Here is a 17,932-nt window from a genome sequence, read left to right on the forward strand (position 1 = left end):
TTCACACCTTACAAGCACTCATCTACATACTTTGCCGTGATTTACAACCGGAATTCGGTATCATTTGTTAGGTTGTACATCGTATATATGAATATTTAAGGAAGACTGACATTGTCACGTACAACTTGTAAATAATTGTTATCGCTTATTGCACGAAAGGTGACGGAGTGTCCTTATTATCAAAATGGCATAATGAATGATTGCCTATTAGCAGATACAGTCATCGATGTCGCAAGTACGTACTGAATTGCACGGTAGTGTGTACCATCCAGTGCGGTATCCTGATAGTCAACATGATGATTACACGTAAGCTACAGTAAAAATTAAGTTTACCAGTCCTTGAACCCATCTGCTCAACATAGTATGAATCCCAACATACATATATTCTTACATGTTACCAATGAATCTAGTGACCTAAACTATGGGACAGTTAGATTTCACATTTCCAAGCCACACTCTTCATAGATTTGTACGTCACGATGCTTAATCCTATTGATCATAGTCAATGGATGCTATATTTTAAATTACAGTGTACATCGTCAGTCTTTTTCCATGGTTTGCGAGACTGCTTAAATATCTCCTTTCGTGCTGTAAGTAATGGGATCACAAAGCGGACGGCTTTTAAGCAAGTCAGTGGCAAATAACGTGGTCAAAACGTCGACGGTATTACGATACTGTCAACAGCTGCTCGTATGACAAGGAGTGTCGGTGAGCCAATAGGTCTCATTGTCCTTTTTTGTACAATGCGCAGTATCCTGTCAGCAACTTTCAGACTTAGCGTACAGTCATATTGCAAACTCTCTCTTGTCGTGGTAAGCTCCTGTTTCAAAGTAATCTGTGTGTGCTAACGGCTACCTTGTGCAAAACAAGACCGTACATGATCGCTCATTTCGTATCTGGTGCCATTGTTCTAGTGTGAACGTTTGCTGTCAACCAAGCTCTGACGTGTCACACGGGCTGTTACTGCAGCGATAGATCTTCGGTAAAAAGCCGGAGGCAGGACTTGTAAGCTAATGCTTTGGAATTTGGAATTGTGACCTGTAATGCGAGATAACTGAATATGCGCTTTGAATTTCGTGCCGTGTGTTCTACGACTAAGCGCTAGCTGCGTTAAATAGCAATTGGGTACTTTCTCCGCTGCAATGCGTTCCTGGAATCCATAAACTACACGGCTTCAGTAACTTTGAAGAGTTAGTTACAGTGTAGCCTCCAAGGCAAAAACAGTTTTAATGCCATGCGCCACATAATTAACTACTACTCTCGTTACCAGCTAGCAGCACACTTTGATGCTGTAGATGATGCGTCTATTGTAGATTGACAACAGGAACAATAGTCTGATACTGTTTCTGCATTTTTTCCTCTTTATTTTTGTGTGAAACGATGCAATATCTGCAGTTTAGCTTTGTTTCCAATTGCACTGAAGGATTTTTGTTTTATCTGACGTTCTTGTATTCGCCTTTGGGTACATGATTACAGTCAGTTCAAACTTACAAGGTTGTCCTTCTACAAATTCTTAAATTTTAAACACAAATTACGTTCCCATTAACAACACTGAAATAAATACAGTCGCCAAAACATCTACATCCTGACTTCTTAATGCCAACTTTTAACAAGAATTCCAAGAGAAATTTATAAATGTTTGTATTCACTGTTCTCAAGAGCGTCACCGCATTCAGCTGAAATTCTTTTTCATTTTAACTAACTCCTTTCTTTGTCTAGGGCAACTGAAGTTTGTGATTGTCATTCTGGAGCTCTCTAGTCACATTAAATTCAAAAATTGGAAATACATTTTTTGATGAAGTTTTTCTCAGGTTCTCTCTTCTTACTACACTGAGATTTGATATTTTTCTCTCATTTTGACGATACCGTGACAGAGCGATGAAGTACGAACATGAAAGTTAAAGTCGCTGGGGATGTGATGACAAAAAACATACAAACGGAAACTCTGAAACTACGAATACGTTAACTTAAATTAGGAAAACTAACATAATTATTAAACATAACATAGGACAAGGGCTTTGAGCTAGTAGAAGTTGCACAGTCGTTGATTCCAATTGGCGGTGGTGTTCGCGGTGTTTCACCTTTGCCCTCATACGGCCCGTGAAAGAGCTGACCCAGCAATTTAAAATGGGACTATCAAACGAAACCACTGTGCATACCCGCCTTGTCCTATACACAAATCATTGTCAGGCACGAAAATCACATTAGTGCCGAAAATTAGGTGACCGACTGTAAAATATTGGGATCGTGGTTGTATGGCAGACTTTTCTGTAGCGTACCAGTAGATCTGAATTAGTTTCAAAGATGGCAGGTGCAGACATGAATTGACGAAGTCCATGGATGTGAATGCGAAATAAACGGTGTGGTAACAGATTGATCTGTAGCGTAGCCTTGATGTCTTTGTTCACAGTTTAACACTCTTGCCATATTCAATGATGATCAAAAGGAATTGCAAATGATTTAGACATGATAGTTGTATGGTGAAAAAACAGCAATTAACTTAAATTATGAAAAGTGTGAAGTCATCAATGTGAGCACTTAAAAGAATTCGCTGAATTTCAGTTACAGGATAAATCACGCAAATGTAAAGGCTGTAAACTAAACTAAATGCTTAGAGATTACAATTTTGGATAACTTAAATAACATAAATCGCATAGATGATTTTGTGGGGGAAGCAAACAAAAGACTGCGCATTATTGGCAAAACACTTAGAAAATGCAACAGTTCTCCGTTTGTCCGCCCTCTTCCGGAGAATTGTTCTGCGGTGTGGGGAGCGCATCAGATAGGATTAACGGAGGACATCGAAAAAATTCAAAGAACGGCAGCTCCATTTGCATTACCGCGAAGTATGGTTAGGGTGCAACGGATATGATATACGAACGGGGGTGGCAGCCATTGAAACGAAGGGGTTTTTCGCTCCGGCAGGACCTTCACAACAAATTTCAGTCACAAATTTTTTACTCAGTGTGGAAAGGTATTTTGTTGGCGTTAACCTACGTAGGGAGAAGTGATCATGATAAAAAAATAAATCAGGGCTCGCACTGGAAGATTTGTGTTCGTTTTTCCCGCACGCTATTCTATTGTGGAACAGTAGAGAAGTAGCTTATAGGCTGTCCGATGAACCTTCTGCCACGCACTTGCATGTGAATTACAGAGTACTCATGTAGATGTAGAAGTAGATAAAACCGAAAACTGCAAGGTAAATTCAGAAACTCTACATTAGACAAGTCTCCAACGATGATTTTGATCGTATTACATACAAATACCGCACATAAATTATGAGAAGTTAACGGAGGAAATCACTACGTAACTTCTACCGCAGTATCAGCTCTCCTCTACGTACGTCTCGTACATGACTCAGATTCAAATTTACGACGCATTCAAGTGGGTCAGAGCAGAGTTGTTCTCGAAATTACGTGCCGGCGCCCCATCGCCCCCCCCCCCCCCTCTCTCTCTCTCTCTCTCTCTCTCTCTCTCTCTCTCTCTCTCTCTCTCTCTGTGTGTGTGTGTGTGTGTGTGTGTGTGTGTGTGTGTGTGTGTGTGTGTGTAATGAAAGAGCCGCGACCTTTCTCGCGCCAGTGTGCGGTAAACGCAACCCGGCCTGTGGGTACGCTGGGCAGCCATCGGCGAGTTGCGAAACGGGGCGGTGCGCTGGCTTAGCCAGTTCCCGGCGATAAGCAGGCGTGCTTCCCTTTTGTTACGCTCGGGAGAAGAGAGCGAGCGCAGTTTTCTTAGAGGCGAGCCGAGCCGAGCTAAGGTAAGGTTTCCCCTCTCGCGGTTCGGCGGAGCGCAGGAAGGAATAAAAATGAGAACAAATTGGAAGCAGACGATGAAGTTTGGACAAGGAAATAAAGTCCCCCGGGCGCCCCCCCTCGAGCTCTCCAGCCTGCTGGCGCGCCTCCCCCCCCCCCTCCACTGCCACGCTCTCTCCTCCACACCCCTCTCCCCCCCCCCTCCTCAGACAGCCAACCCCTGCCCGCACCCCTACACCGTAGCGTTCCTCCTTCCTTGACGCCCCTCTACAGACTTCCCCCACCATCAGCGTTGCTGCTGCCTCAGTTTTGATCGATACCTGCCCCTCCTCTCACTAAATACACTCAGCTACTGATGGAAATTTAATAATTATCGCTCTCGCGGAATTTATGTGACAGGGCGAGATGCGACGAGCGCCGCGACGTCAGGTGCTAATGAACTTATTGCTCGTCTGGCGGCGGCTGTGTAGCGTCTCCTTTGCAAGTGCTTGCGGTCACCAGACGAACGGCGTCTCTCTCACGCTTCACGTGGCATTGTGGTGCGGGTGTAGGCACTACTGAGAACGATACTCCCGCTCTTTGAACTGAGCTCTGCAATTCCTGGACGTAAAGGGCAACACTTGGTGAGCTCCCCCACTCCACTCCCCACTCCGCTACAAATGCACTCACGCACACCGGAAACGAGAGGGGGAGGGGGGAAAGGGCTTAGGAGGGAGCGGGCCTTGCGTAACAGATTAAAAGTTAGCTGCGCCAACCTGAATTCTTTTTCTTGGTACAGGCTCGCTTATCGGCGCCCCCTCGCTCTACTTCCGCTGAACAAAGGCGGTTGATATTTACGATCTTCGTGCCGTACCAATTCCTGTGAAGCTGCCGTTTCTTGGTACGTCCACAGTGTCGCATTTCTCGTGGACCATGTTCGAATGCCTTCTACAGTATACTTTGATATACTGCAGAAAGCTTCATCTTTCGGTTTTTATCTCCAATAGTTAACTAAGGATCACGTTTAAGCAAACAACACAGCTTTACACTTCCTTGAACACTCATTCGTTAATCGTGCTTTTTTTCTTCCTTTGCCCTCCTGGATTTTTTATTTCTTGGAAACCTCCCAATTTCCCGTAATCTATCATCAATTTCGGACTTATTTAGCCCATCTTCCTTTAAATTAGCATATTTTTTTTTCTACGCCCTTTACATTTACCTTCTAATTCAAATTGCTACTCAGAATTCGTCTGCCTGATGACTCATTCTTCGTGTACTTCTGTCTTATTTGTCAAAAATATTTCTCTCCTATTATTGTTACGGCCAATATCTTCCTCGTAAATAAGCTGAAGTTTTTGCTGGTTTAATTTTTATATTCATCTTAAATTGGTTTATTCGCCTTTTGATCGAATCAGTGTCTTGTAACGTTAAATTTTTTACATTTGTAGGGTGTTTATACAGCTTCTTTTGTGGAGTAGTGTGCCATTTCCACCATTAGCAACGTTGCTTCATTGACTACTTTATATCCCCTTGATCTTCTTCTTCTTCTTCTTCTTCTTCTTCTTTTGCTACTGCCTTTATCCTGCATTGTGCGCAGGATCGGCAGGGTTAAGGGGTGGCCGGATGCCCTCCCTGCCGCCACCCCATACCCCCTGGGACGTAATTAGTGTACCCCAGCTTCTGCGGCTAGTGTAAATCGGGAAAGAGTGTAAATGTGTTTCAACTGTCTGCGAGTCGTGTAACTGAGGCGGGACGTGGGGACCAGCCCGGTATTCACCTAGTAGGATGTGGAAAACCGCCTAAAAACCACATCCAGGCTGGCCGGTACTCCGGCTGTCGTTAATGCGACGGGCGGATTGCATCCGGGGCCGGCGCGCCTACCCGAGTTCAGGAAGCAGCGCGTTAGCGCTCTCGGCTATCCTGGCGCTTTTTATATCCCCTTTATCACAATTCTTGCAGATACTAAATTTTTCCTTTTTTCGGGTGTTTTGTGTTTTTTATGAGAGTGTAATGACCAGAAAAAAGATTGTTCCTCCCTGCCGCCTGTGAATGACCTACCTTCATGTTTTGCAACTGGTGTTCAGTGTTCTTTTTTTTTTGCGGAAAGATATAACCTCCATTTGAGAGTACGATATGCTTTATTAGACGATGTAGATTTCAGCCTTAACCATTTTCAAGTATTACGAATGACAAAAATTTTCTGACTCGTGTGAAACGCAAGGCATTGTTAGAATCCATATCTTCGGTTATATAAACCTGATGTTTCGTGAGTAAAGCTGAGAACATTTTTGTGATACGTTAATTGGCTGACTAAGAGTGTAAGGCCGTGAAATAAATCGGATGACCGAGTCAGAGGTTTACCCTTCGTTTCAGTTTCCGTGTTCAAATGTTTTGATTTTTTTATATACATGTTATTTGTTAGGTACTGGAATTTCTTTTAAAACTAGAGAATTTTTAAAAATTTCTACGTATTATTATTGGTGGTGGTGGTGGTGGTAGTTTCCCGACAGCTGCTATATCAACATTAAGTGTCGTAACAGTGATAGCCACGTCTGAAAGTGCACTCGCTCTCCGTGAATCTCGCTGATGGAATTCTTCACAGTAAGAACGTCGGCTGGAAGCTATATTTCGAATAGCTCGAAGCTATATTTCGAATAGTTTTAGCACGCTTGATCTTCACCTCTTGCTCCGCCGATAGTTGGAGAAGATTTCATTACGGTGAACCTGCATAGTGAAGAATTCTCACAGAATCATCCGGGTAATTAAGGTTGCCATCTCACTGAACAAAGACAATACAGTGGGTCGAAGCAGTTGTGTAGTCGCAGGTCAGGGCGCAGATTGCACCGGTCCGCACTCGTGTGGTGTGAGGCTGTCGACGTGGCGTGCGGCTGGCCCATTTTGCTGGAGAGCCGCGGCGCGAGGCCGCCGGCGCACAGAAATATCGTCTAGGAATAGCGCCGGAGGTATTTATACGTGCCGTGCCGCGGCGCTGGCAGCTGGGGAATCTAATCACACGCCGGCCTGGTCCCCGCGCAGCAGCCGTGGCCGCCGAGACACTTAATCTCGCGCCCGTTTACCGCGCCATTACGGCCGCATTTCTCTCGCTCACACACAATGCTGCCGTTGCTGCACGCACCTTTAAACGCGCTGACACATATTCAATCGTAAACATCAGCGACGAAGTTCCAAAATGTCGCGACTAAGGGAATGGTTATTGAAAGTTGGGGGATAACTGAAACCTCCTGTTCAACATCTTACCACATACTAACAACCACTCCGTCATCAGGCCACATGTGGCCCACCGGGACCATCCGACCGCCGTGTCATCCTCAGTTGAGGATGCGGATAGGAGGGGCATGTGGTCAGCACACCGCTCTCCCAGCCGTTATGATGGCTTTCTTTGACCGGAGCCGCTACTATTCGGTCGAGTAGCTCCTCAGTTGGCATCACGAGGCTGAGTGCACCCCGAAAAATGGCAACAGCGAATGGCGGCCCGGGTGGTCACCCATCCAAGTGCTGACCACGCCCGACAGCGCTTAACTTCGGTGATCTGAGGGGAACCGGTGTATCCACTGCGGCACGGCCGTTGCCCACAGACTAACAAGAGAATGGTCAAACTGGTCGCGCCTAAGCATTACTGATTTTTTCTATCATTGTCGGTTCATTGTGAAAAAGTTCGCACGCAAAAGTGTGTATGTATGTCTTCGAGAATCAATCTGATGGTTTGGACCACGTGTCGAAAGAACAGTTTTCTACGTAGACAGTCCTGCGGTAGAAGCATTGAAGTCTCGAAAAATGGGGAAATGAAAAAAATTAAAATTTTCTTCCGTTCAGCGAAAATAAATATATTTCCTTCTAGGTTTGTGGTCAGATCATAAAAGATCTGATTAATTAAAAACTGTATTTCGAGCTCACTCTGACAAAGGTGTAGAGATACTTTAGATTCCACCCCGCACGACGAACGTAATTCAACCGTTGGTCAGAGAATTCTTCCGCCAGTGGAAGGCATTTCACAGAAAACTGACAAAGTAAATTATTGTGTGCAGGTCTACCATAGTGACAATAGTATCAAGTTGCAATCAGCAGTACATTAACAGTTTTCCTCTCCACGGTTTCAGAATCTGATTAACTATGCGTGCCACGCCTCGAAATATACTGATGTTACAACTGACTCATTTCTAACATGGGCCCAGTTTTGTCTAAGGACGTGTAATAATTTCTGACTCGCGAAACTGTCATAGGTCGTCTTTACTTGTACATTGTTGGTGCACAAAGGCTGTAGACTAAGTTTGGAACACAGCATCAGTATTTCGCATTTTTGCCGTAGTTAACTATTCGGCAGCAACTTAGAATGTTGTAGATAACGTATCATTTGTATTTGTCAACGAATGTTTCATTATCTTCCAATCGCTTTCACTCTGCGAGTCAGCTCTCTCGTTGATGTGGCAAGATAGCGGCGCCTAGCTGACGCCGCCTTGTCCCTAGATGGCGCTGGCACAACCTTGCGAGGGAGGTCAGGGCTGTACAGTAGGCAGTTACAAGCGCGGAAACCGTGCGACAAATGCCTTTTACTTCATAAAGTCTTTTTTACAGACTTCCAGGTTATATCAGCTGCTAAAATATTGCGTACGGACTTTTTCAGCGTTAACTCACAGTGGTAAAAACACACACACACACACACACACACACACACACACACACAGATTTCGTCATGACATGTCTGACCATTCCCTTGTAAGTTAACAGATTCAGCACAAGCCCTTGTCTGAAATGTGGCTGGATATTGTTCACCAGTCTGGAAGTTAAATGCACACTTAATAAAGTGGACGTCCAATACGGATAATCTCCGATACTATCAGGGCCACTCCATGTGTCTGGCTCCCAGACCTTACAAACACAGAGCCCCCTGAAATAAGGCATTCACAGTTAGCCACAAGAGCCTACAGAAAAATGCTAAACAACGCACTACTCAAAATAAGGCAAGACATGCCAGCTACAGACAGACTTAAATGTAGGTCATATTTATGGAAAATGGACGAAGAACTGTAAGATTTCGACTCAAGGACAGGTCGGGATGGACTTTGGACTGCTAGTAGACATCAGAACCGAAATTTGGTAGATGACCCCATTAAAAAGATCGAAATATCCAACCTATCGAGAAAATTGTGGGCAACTTTGAATAGAGTCAGAACGACTGTTCGTAAATATAAGCAAGTGATGAATAGATGGAGCCTATCAGGCAGCCCTGAATGTGAGTGGGTTGAAATCCAATCAATGGACTATTTACGCACGTGCGAAGTACATGGCTAAGATGATGAACTGAAGGACATACACAGACTCTGACTAAGCCAAAGAATGGCTAAATAATATTGTTAACGTAGTATAGTAAAGAATATTTAATTCAATACAGAACGATAAGAATATTGTAGTTCATACATTGTGCTAAGCATTTAATGTTGTGAATGTATTTGTAAATGAGTAATGCGTAAATAAATAATAAAAAGTAACCAAATTAAGCCAGGATATCCGCTCGCCAGTTTATTAGGGCTGTGGTTTTCGGCTATTTCCTGTACTGTTAGCGATGAATTCCTGTTTCCGTCATTAAACTACTTTAAGAAACCAGATAAAAACACGAAAACAAGCTCAATACGAATATAGAGAACAGAATGTCGTCAAAGGATTACCAGTGTCTTACACTGTCAGATAAAGGTATGACAGTGATGAAAATGGAATAGAGGCGTGCGAGCCATACAGCAACACGATCGTGCGATAGGGGCATCCAGCAAAGGAATTCCGTGGTGCAAAGAGTTAAAGTTTGAAAGTGGTTAGATAGACTACAGAAGCACAAAGAATGGTTACAGGTAAAACGATACTGCTTGGGAAAATCTAGACGAAATCTTCATTCAGCAGTGGATGTCGAATAAGTGAACCTGATTATATTTTTTCCCATTTTTAAAAGAAATTTTACTTACGTTTCAGGTATGTACTCACATGTACCGGTGATTTACTTGTGTGTGCCGGTTATTGGTCGCTCGCTTTTACGTGATTGTCAGGTTCATTCCGTTTCGTGGCCGTTTACTGTCGTTTTGACTATGACCCATTGACCAGCAGGAACAACAGAGGCAAGTAGAAGGTCTTTAGAGACAGTACACGAACGCTATTCAGCTGTTGTGTTAAGCAATTTCCTGTCCTCCTTAAATGTTGTTCACATTCATTCCCATATTTCAGGTAATACCGAATTTCTGTCATGTGGAAGGCCAAGCAGTGGCAGATGTCAGCTCCCTGCCTTCGGCTATTTATGACGTGATCTGAAGCGTGTCGTGTAAACGAATATGAGAAATTAATTAAGCTTGAGTTGTCCAGCGGCCACTTGGGAGGCATTAGCGATTAGATTTCGCTGGTGAAACTGGCACATTGTCTCGTTAGTAAGGGGTCAGTGCCACTTGCTCGAACCCCACCACTGTTGGCCAAATACCGAAATCATCAGCAATTGTTCTGCGTCGCAGGTCTGCTGTGCTTTCCTCTGCAGTTCCTCGTACTTTCCTATTTCTTTCCTGACACTGTCCGTTAGCTGTTACATTTTTCTTCTTTGTCTCCCTCTCTTCCTCTTTACTGTCGTTTCAGTTCCTAGCTGGCGTAAGAACTGCTCTGTCAAGTTGTGACCTAGCCATTTTTCTTAATCTTCGTTATGGCATCTGACAGATTTCTGTCTTCCCCATCTCTTCCCATCACCTCCACGTACTCATCCTGTTTCCCACACTCGCACCTTCTACTTTCCTTCCATACCCATGTTTCCATTACCTCGTATTTAAGTGATACCACGTCACACTCCGTACGCCCCGTTAGGCACAACTTTTTCTCAGGTTCTTATTCAGTGACACGCACGTCTATTTCTTCTTTGTTAACTTCCTTGGCTGTCGCTACTCTTACACCTTTGTCGTACTCACAAAGTATCTGAGTTTTCCAAATTACTCTAGTTGCCTGTCGTCGTGATTTTGCCCTTCTACCCTTTTCTCCCCATGCCTTTCGTCTTTCCGTTGTTTATTTTCATTCCGTATCCTTTCCATACGCTGTTCAGGTCTCCTGTTATTAAACCCCTTCCATAATTACGCCACCACCAACACGTCGAGTGCCACCGCGGCAGCCTACTTCAGCCATCTCAGCGACGTAATCGCGTCACCGTGCAATAGTGGCGCGACGATCCCCCCTTACACAACAGTTACTCGGTTGATGGCTGGTGTCGGGCAGGGCCAGGCGGTTTATCGAGATGCCTGACGGCGCTCTTCCGGTGTAGCGGCGGTTCCGGCGTGGCATCGGTCACCAACCGGCCGCGCCAGGGGGCGCCGCGCGCACGCACAGATACCGGTTCCCCCCTCGGCAGCACGCACCTGCCCTCGTGACGTCACGCTATACCGGTTCTTCGCGGGCGTTTCACTTACCCCGGAACGAATTGAAGGGGTAGCGCCTCCTCGACAAGCGGCCGGTATTACACCATCAAATTTCTTTGTCAAAGATTTGATCAAATATTCCGTCAAATATATTTGACAAAGATCTTTGACGTAGCGCTAGAAGGGGTATTACACTGTCATCATATTTTTCGTCAAACTTCAAGAAGGCTGACAACAACAACAACTAGTTATTAACCGCAGCAGTTGCATGTAACACAATTGCACTGGGTGCACATGCGGAAGAGAAGCGGGGGAGAAAAAGGAAACATATCTCGGTGAAGCCGTGGGTTTTAGGACGACACGATAAAAGCATTCAACAAAACTGGTTACGTGAGCTTATAGTGGAGGACGTCAAGTCGTACATCAATTCCTTAAGAATGGATGAGCATACATTTCGATATGTGCTCAATGAAGCGTATCCTCGTATCACAAAGCACAATATTCACTTAAGAACTGCTACATCTGCAGAAGACAGGCTCACTGAAACACTCTCATTCCTTGCTACAGGAGAGGGTCAGGTTAGATTAGGGCAGGTCAGGTTCAAAGGGCTCTGAGCACTATGCGACTTAACTTCTGAGGTCATTAGTCACCTCGAACTTAGAACTAATTAAACCTAACTAACCTAAGGACATCACACACATCCATGCCCGAGGCTGGATTCGAACCTGCGACCGTAGTGGTCTCTCGGTTCCAGACTGTAGCGCCTAGAACCGCACGGCCACTCCGGCCGGCGGCTGGTCAGGTCAGGTCTCCAATCTTCATAATCTATTTTTGTATTTAGCCTGCCTTACTTTGTAAAGCGCCTCATCAGCTTCATACATCTCTATTAATTTTGTAGTTGTCGGTACACACCAACTGTACTTACCAGCAATGTTTATAAAAACACTACAGACGACAGAATGCTGCAGCGATGTTAGCGCTCCATGTGGTAACATGTCACATTGCAGTGAACAGAAGACAAGCCACTTCTTTGATCAAATCTACAGTGAGGCCCTAGATTTGATCAAATATTGGACGACATTTTGACAAAGTTCCCTATTACAGCGTCAAATATCTTTGACAAAGATATTGGACAAAGATATTTGGCAAAGAAATTTGATAGTGTAATACCGGCCTAAGCAACTTTGACTTCTAGAGAAATGGCATAACACTCATCACTGTGACAAAGAGCACCGGTTGATTCTGTGAATAAATGTAGACCTCTTGTCAACATATTGCATTCATTCCTATGACTCCGTACTTGCAGTAAATGTTCGCAGGAAACTGAGTGGAGTAAGTAGTACCGTGTTGTTTTTATTCCGTTCATTAGAAAATGACTTGTTAGCGAGATTTTTATTAAACTGTCTTGAAATGGCAGCTGTTCACATTTTGGCTGTATGCAGGGTGTCCCTGGAGGAATGGTTAATATTCGGGGTCACTGTCAAAGATATTCCGTCTCCTGCTTCAAGCGGCCTGTGCCTTCCTTGGAACACTTCTCCTGCCAATATGACCTTTTTTGCGATTTGTTCTCTCAGAGATCGTGCCTTGCAGTTTGTCCCAATTCAGAAAAATCTCCGAATAATTCTCGGCAGATTTTTATCGCACGAATTTTGGCATATCCTTTCGAATGGTGAAATGTAATTATGGATCTTAGCAAAATGTTTCACTGTGTAATATTGTAGCAAAGTGGGCGTTCGTCGCTGAGCTAGTTGTATAAAATCTCCAAAACGTTAGGCAATATACTGGAAGAGAAATTTACGCTTACAACTTTTTCTTGAAAGTTTTACTAAGATCTTATTTGCGACACTACGTCTCCGACACGTAAAGTGCTTCTGCCATTTGGTTGTGTTATTGTTATATTATTATTATCACTATTAAAGAAAAACGTACTCCTAAAATGTAGGGGACATACGTGATAATGTGAAAATGACAGCACAGGAGCCTTCAACCCAAAGGATGGTTGGAGTACCATATCGCTTCACTATGCCATCTCCGAGAGACTTCATTGATAAGGAATTCGAACCGAAGAGCAAAATTATTATCTGGTTTAAAAAAGAACTGTTAACAGTCTGGAATGGTAAAAAGTAACTTAGTTTAGAAAACGAAAAAATGTTCTGCGGCCATACCCTATCGACGACCAAATATTCCTGACACTACTATTGCCAACTTTTCAACCTCGAATTGCGAAATACTGCCGTAAATACTGCCTGATAGCCCTATTCGTATAGAACTGCTTCCACACTGAAGGGTTACCATGCAAATGTAAACAGATTGCGTTACGGAAACAAACTGCGTTACGGAAGACGAGTGAAACAGTCGCAGAAGTGCATTGTAACTTATCAGGGTTTCGCTCTTGACGTTCGGACTATAGTCACGATTTTGTTTCAGCTACACAACAGGCATTTCTGGAACTCCTTCCCCTTCTCAGGTACATTTTATTTTGTTACAACATTTGTAACGCAATGTTTATTTTGTTCTGCGAATGTCATTATCTTCGCTGTAGGTGTTAGGGCAGCGTTGAGGCATGTTCCATGTGGAGTCCGAATTTCTGCTTGAAGCGTTCTGAAGCATCAGCGATTAGGTTTACTGTTCAACATTGGGCATGTTTCGGTACTGCGATTCACAATAAATTTGATACGTAGACGGCTGTCAGGAAGTGCGCACTAACATATGAAAATTCCTGTAAAAGGCCTATCCACTCTAAGAAACGCGCGCTTCAACCGTTAACGGCAGAATAATGCTATTGGTAGTCACGTCACGTGGTAAACGCCCCATTCGTTGCTACACATCTACATGTACACCGTGTAAGTCACACTACGGTGTGTGTGGCAGGATACGTTGGTGCCACTATCTGAACCACCCTTCCCAGTTCCATTCGCGTATAGCTCGTGGGAAGAATGATGGTCGGTAAACGCCCTTATTAGCTCTAACTGGCCTAGTCGGATTTTCTCATTGTTTTGATTTTCCCTAAAGCAAAGCGTTGCGCGTTTTCCTGGAAGATATTCTCTCGGAATTTTAATAGTAAGATTCTCTGTAATACACAACGCCTTTCTTGTAGCGTCTGCTATTGGAGTTTATGTATCATCTCCTAAGCTCTCTCACCGTCTAAAAGATCCCGTGGCGAAACGCTCTTCGTTGGATCTTGCCACTCTCATCTATTAATCCAATCCAGATAAGCTTTGCAGGTCACTTTATTCGAAGCTGAATCAAAGTTCCTCAAGATACTTCTTGTAAATCTCAGCCTGGCGTATGCTTTTCCTACAATGTGTTTTATGTTTAGGTCGCTTTGGATGGTTACTCTTAGGTATTTTACGGTTGTTACTGTTTCCAGTGCTGCATCGCTGGTAGTGTAATCGTACAGTAATTGATTTCTTCACGTACGTGCATTTATTTAGTTCTAAGTCAACTGCCAATCCGTGCAGCAATCCTCAATCCTCAATCCTGTGCGCGGAAATACGGCAGAAAACTGTGCAATCTCGAATACGTAGATCAGTACACGGACAGTTCATTTTACTACTAGGTCTGATGACAGGTTGCCGAATGTGTTATGTACCATAATGCGACCGTGTAGCGGCGTGGCAGGAAATATATCCCTCGAGGTCTCTTCTTTTGGAACCGCTCCTTTTATTTCTGCTAGGCATTTTAAATAATTCAAGAGTGATTAGGCGTCACGTCTCCGAAGCGTTATTTCATTCGGCGGCCGGTAATAACGGTTCTCCGGGAGAGAGAGGGCTCCTAATGTGCCACAAAGAGGCTGACAATGGCCGCCTTTGTGCGCTGCGCCTGTTCTGTCTGTCTGTCTGTCTGTCTTCGCGCCGGCACAGACGCGCCAATTACACAGCCGCGCCGCGCGCCGAATACAAACATTTCACGGCTGCGCCAGCCAAACGTTTGGACAGGCGATACGCCACGGATGACGAGCTGAGGGGGAAGGGAAGCTGAGCTGCTGACGAGCCACGCCACGCAAACGCGATCCATCGCAACGCTGCCCGCCTCGGACGAAAAGCGTACTTCTCTGCTGCCTTTAACAGAGAGGCGGACCGCTGGATGACTTTGTCTGTCAGCCTTGCCTTTCAGTAAACAACTGCCCAAACTGACACAAGAACAACTAAACGTCCTTGAGGGTACTACACTCAGTGGCTCCTGCATGGAATTCGACAATTGCCGGCCGGTGTGGCCGTGCGGTTAAAGGCGCTTCAGTCTGGAACCGCGTGACCGCTACGGTCGCAGGTTCGAATCCTGCCTCGGGCATGGATGGTGTGATGTCCTTAGGTTAGTTAGGTTTAATTAGTTCTAAGTTCTAGGCGACTGATGACCTCAGAAGTTAAGTCGCATAGTGCTCAGAGCCATTTGAACGACTTTTTGAATTTGACAATTTTCCAACATGGGCCAGAAGTACTTAAATTCAGTAATGTCCAATAATCTGAGATTGGAAAGGGGGGGGGGAGGAGGAGGAGGAGACAAGTAATGTTATTTTTATGGTGAGTCAGGAAGTAGCTGTGAGACTTCACGAGAAACTGTCACGGTTACACTTGCTTCCACTCAGTATTCATGTTCTAGCTTACTTCAAACTCACACAAGAAAGACACGTCTACCTGACGTACCAGTATGCGACTTCGGTTTGTTGATTTTTCTAGCAGCCAGGAAGGGACGGGAAGCGATGTTGGCGGGAACACAGAGGTCCTCTTCTACCCCCTCAAGACAATATCAACATACGGTAGTCAGGGAATGCATATAACCGCGCCCGGGTTCCCGGGTTCGATTCCCGGCGGGGTCAGGGGTTTTCTCTTCCTCGTGATGACTGGATGTTGTGTGGTGTCCTTAGGTTAGTTAGGTTTAGGTAGTTCTAAGTTCTAGGGGACTGATGACCACAGATGTTAAGTCCCATAGTGCTCAGAACCATTTGATCCAATTGATGATAAACGACAGTATTGTTAAATGTTCATTGCACTGATGTATCAACCCTGGTCTAGTACTGAATACAATGAACGGTGACTAATACAGCTGTCCAGTTGTGTTACTCTGGGCGGCGGCTATAGAGAAATCCTGTTGCTATCTTGAGGCACTGTGCTGATACTGAACTACTGATGAAATTTCGTCAGAGTGAAGCCGTGCATCTGCTTACATCCGCGTCTGGTGATGGGTGTGTACGTGGCACCTAATTGTTTATGTTAGATGGTAGCATAAGATGGCCGTGTTTTGTGCACCCTCTGTGGCGTCCGATCATAACTGCTCCTTAACGTTGCCGTGAGGTGTCCTATGTATCTAGGGCCGCGTCTCGTATCTTCTGGCGGACACAGTAGATCTGAAACTGTATCATTTTAAAAATAAAAAGTGGTAAATGATGTATAACTGTCGTGCAGGTCAGTGAGGCCTCCCTGATACCGCATTCATTTATTACAACACGTCAGGCAAAATACATGGGACCCTCGTGGTAGTCAAAAGTAGAACAGGATAACTCTTTCCTCTGCCGATACATTCCAGCACCCACTGTGTGATGTCGCATCCGCCTCCCGCAACGGGTGCGTTCATTTGCCTACTGGAAGTCATATATGTTTCACTTAAATATTCTGTCGAGTGCAGTATTTCATTCTCTTTAACAACAGTTCATATAGGCATGGCTGTGCCTTCTACAATCACTACCTTCCTCCGTTACGAATGTAGGTTAATCCGTGGTGTAGCTATAGGCAGATTTTTTAATGACGTCAGCGTAGTCTACAAGGCGACGGATCGAGAGGAACCTCCCATGCCATGCTCAGTGCATTGTTAGTTCTTCGTTTCCATAGCTGACGGCAGTCGCCAGTAGCGGTCACAAATTCACATCAGTGCGATGCGTTAAAAGTCAGGGAGGTATCAACGCTAGATCTAATTCACGTGCTGCCCGCGTCGGTAACTGAGGGACCAGCTAACCCAATGCGCTTCAGCTAACCCAATGCGCTCGGGTTCGAATCCCCGCCGGATCGCAGATTTTCACGACTCGGGAAGTGGGTGCTATGTTGTCCTTACGTTTGCATCGTTGTAACTGACAAAGAAAACTGTCTCCAGTGCACCGTCGTATAGTTTTTCCATAATTGAAACGGCTGAGTGGGCACGAATCATTTGCCAATAAAATGAAATTAAAAACAAATTATCGTGGTTAGTTAACGATCATATTCCTGGAACGAATTTCTTTCGCAACGCCATTTCTGCCTGTATACCTGTTAAGCTTAACAGAAGCTGTCTTCCTGGCCTCGCTGGGTTAGTATTCGTGGAAAGGAAAAGATCAGTCAAGTCGTTAGCCTTTATTATCGATCAGCAGCCGCATACGATACAGGACGGTAGCATTCACCCATCGACATAGTAGTGTTGTTTACCAAGCAAAGTTATGACTGAGAAAAGGATTTTTCTCCTGGAATAGTAGAAACTTTTCGATGACTTAGCTTCAGAAATTCGTCTCTCAGTATAAGCACTTAACAGCACGGCAATGGAAGTGTCCTACAGCTGATAGGCCTCGTAAGACTTGACAACATTATTTCGTCGGTTGGGACGGCCCTCCGTCCTCCGCGAAGGCACAACTAATCGGTTGTCCGGGGCAGTCGGCGAGCGCGGATAAATCACGAGTCCGCAACTCGTGCGAACGCGGAGCGCCTCCCCCCCCCCCCCCCCCCTGCGAGGAGCGCGCCAGCTGGCAGCCCGCCCGCGCAAATAAAAATAAGCGATTGTTACACATTAGCGCGGCGCCGGTAATTCGGGCCGCACAGTTGGTAGCGCCGCGAGGCCGCCTTCCCGGTCGTG

General features: G+C 45.0%; 1 protein-coding gene and 1 pseudogene across 1 annotated transcript in view; one reads left to right on the forward strand and one right to left on the reverse strand.

The window, feature by feature from the left end:
• LOC126142207 (fibrosin-1-like protein) overlaps nucleotides 1-17,932 on the forward strand; it is a 454,843-nt gene that overhangs the window by 108,881 nt on the left and 328,030 nt on the right. The window lies entirely within an intron of this gene.
• LOC126103084 (5S ribosomal RNA) lies at nucleotides 7,205-7,322 on the reverse strand (annotated as a pseudogene).

Source organism: Schistocerca cancellata, chromosome 1 (genome assembly GCF_023864275.1).
Source record: "Schistocerca cancellata isolate TAMUIC-IGC-003103 chromosome 1, iqSchCanc2.1, whole genome shotgun sequence".
NCBI lineage: Eukaryota > Metazoa > Arthropoda > Insecta > Orthoptera > Acrididae > Schistocerca > Schistocerca cancellata.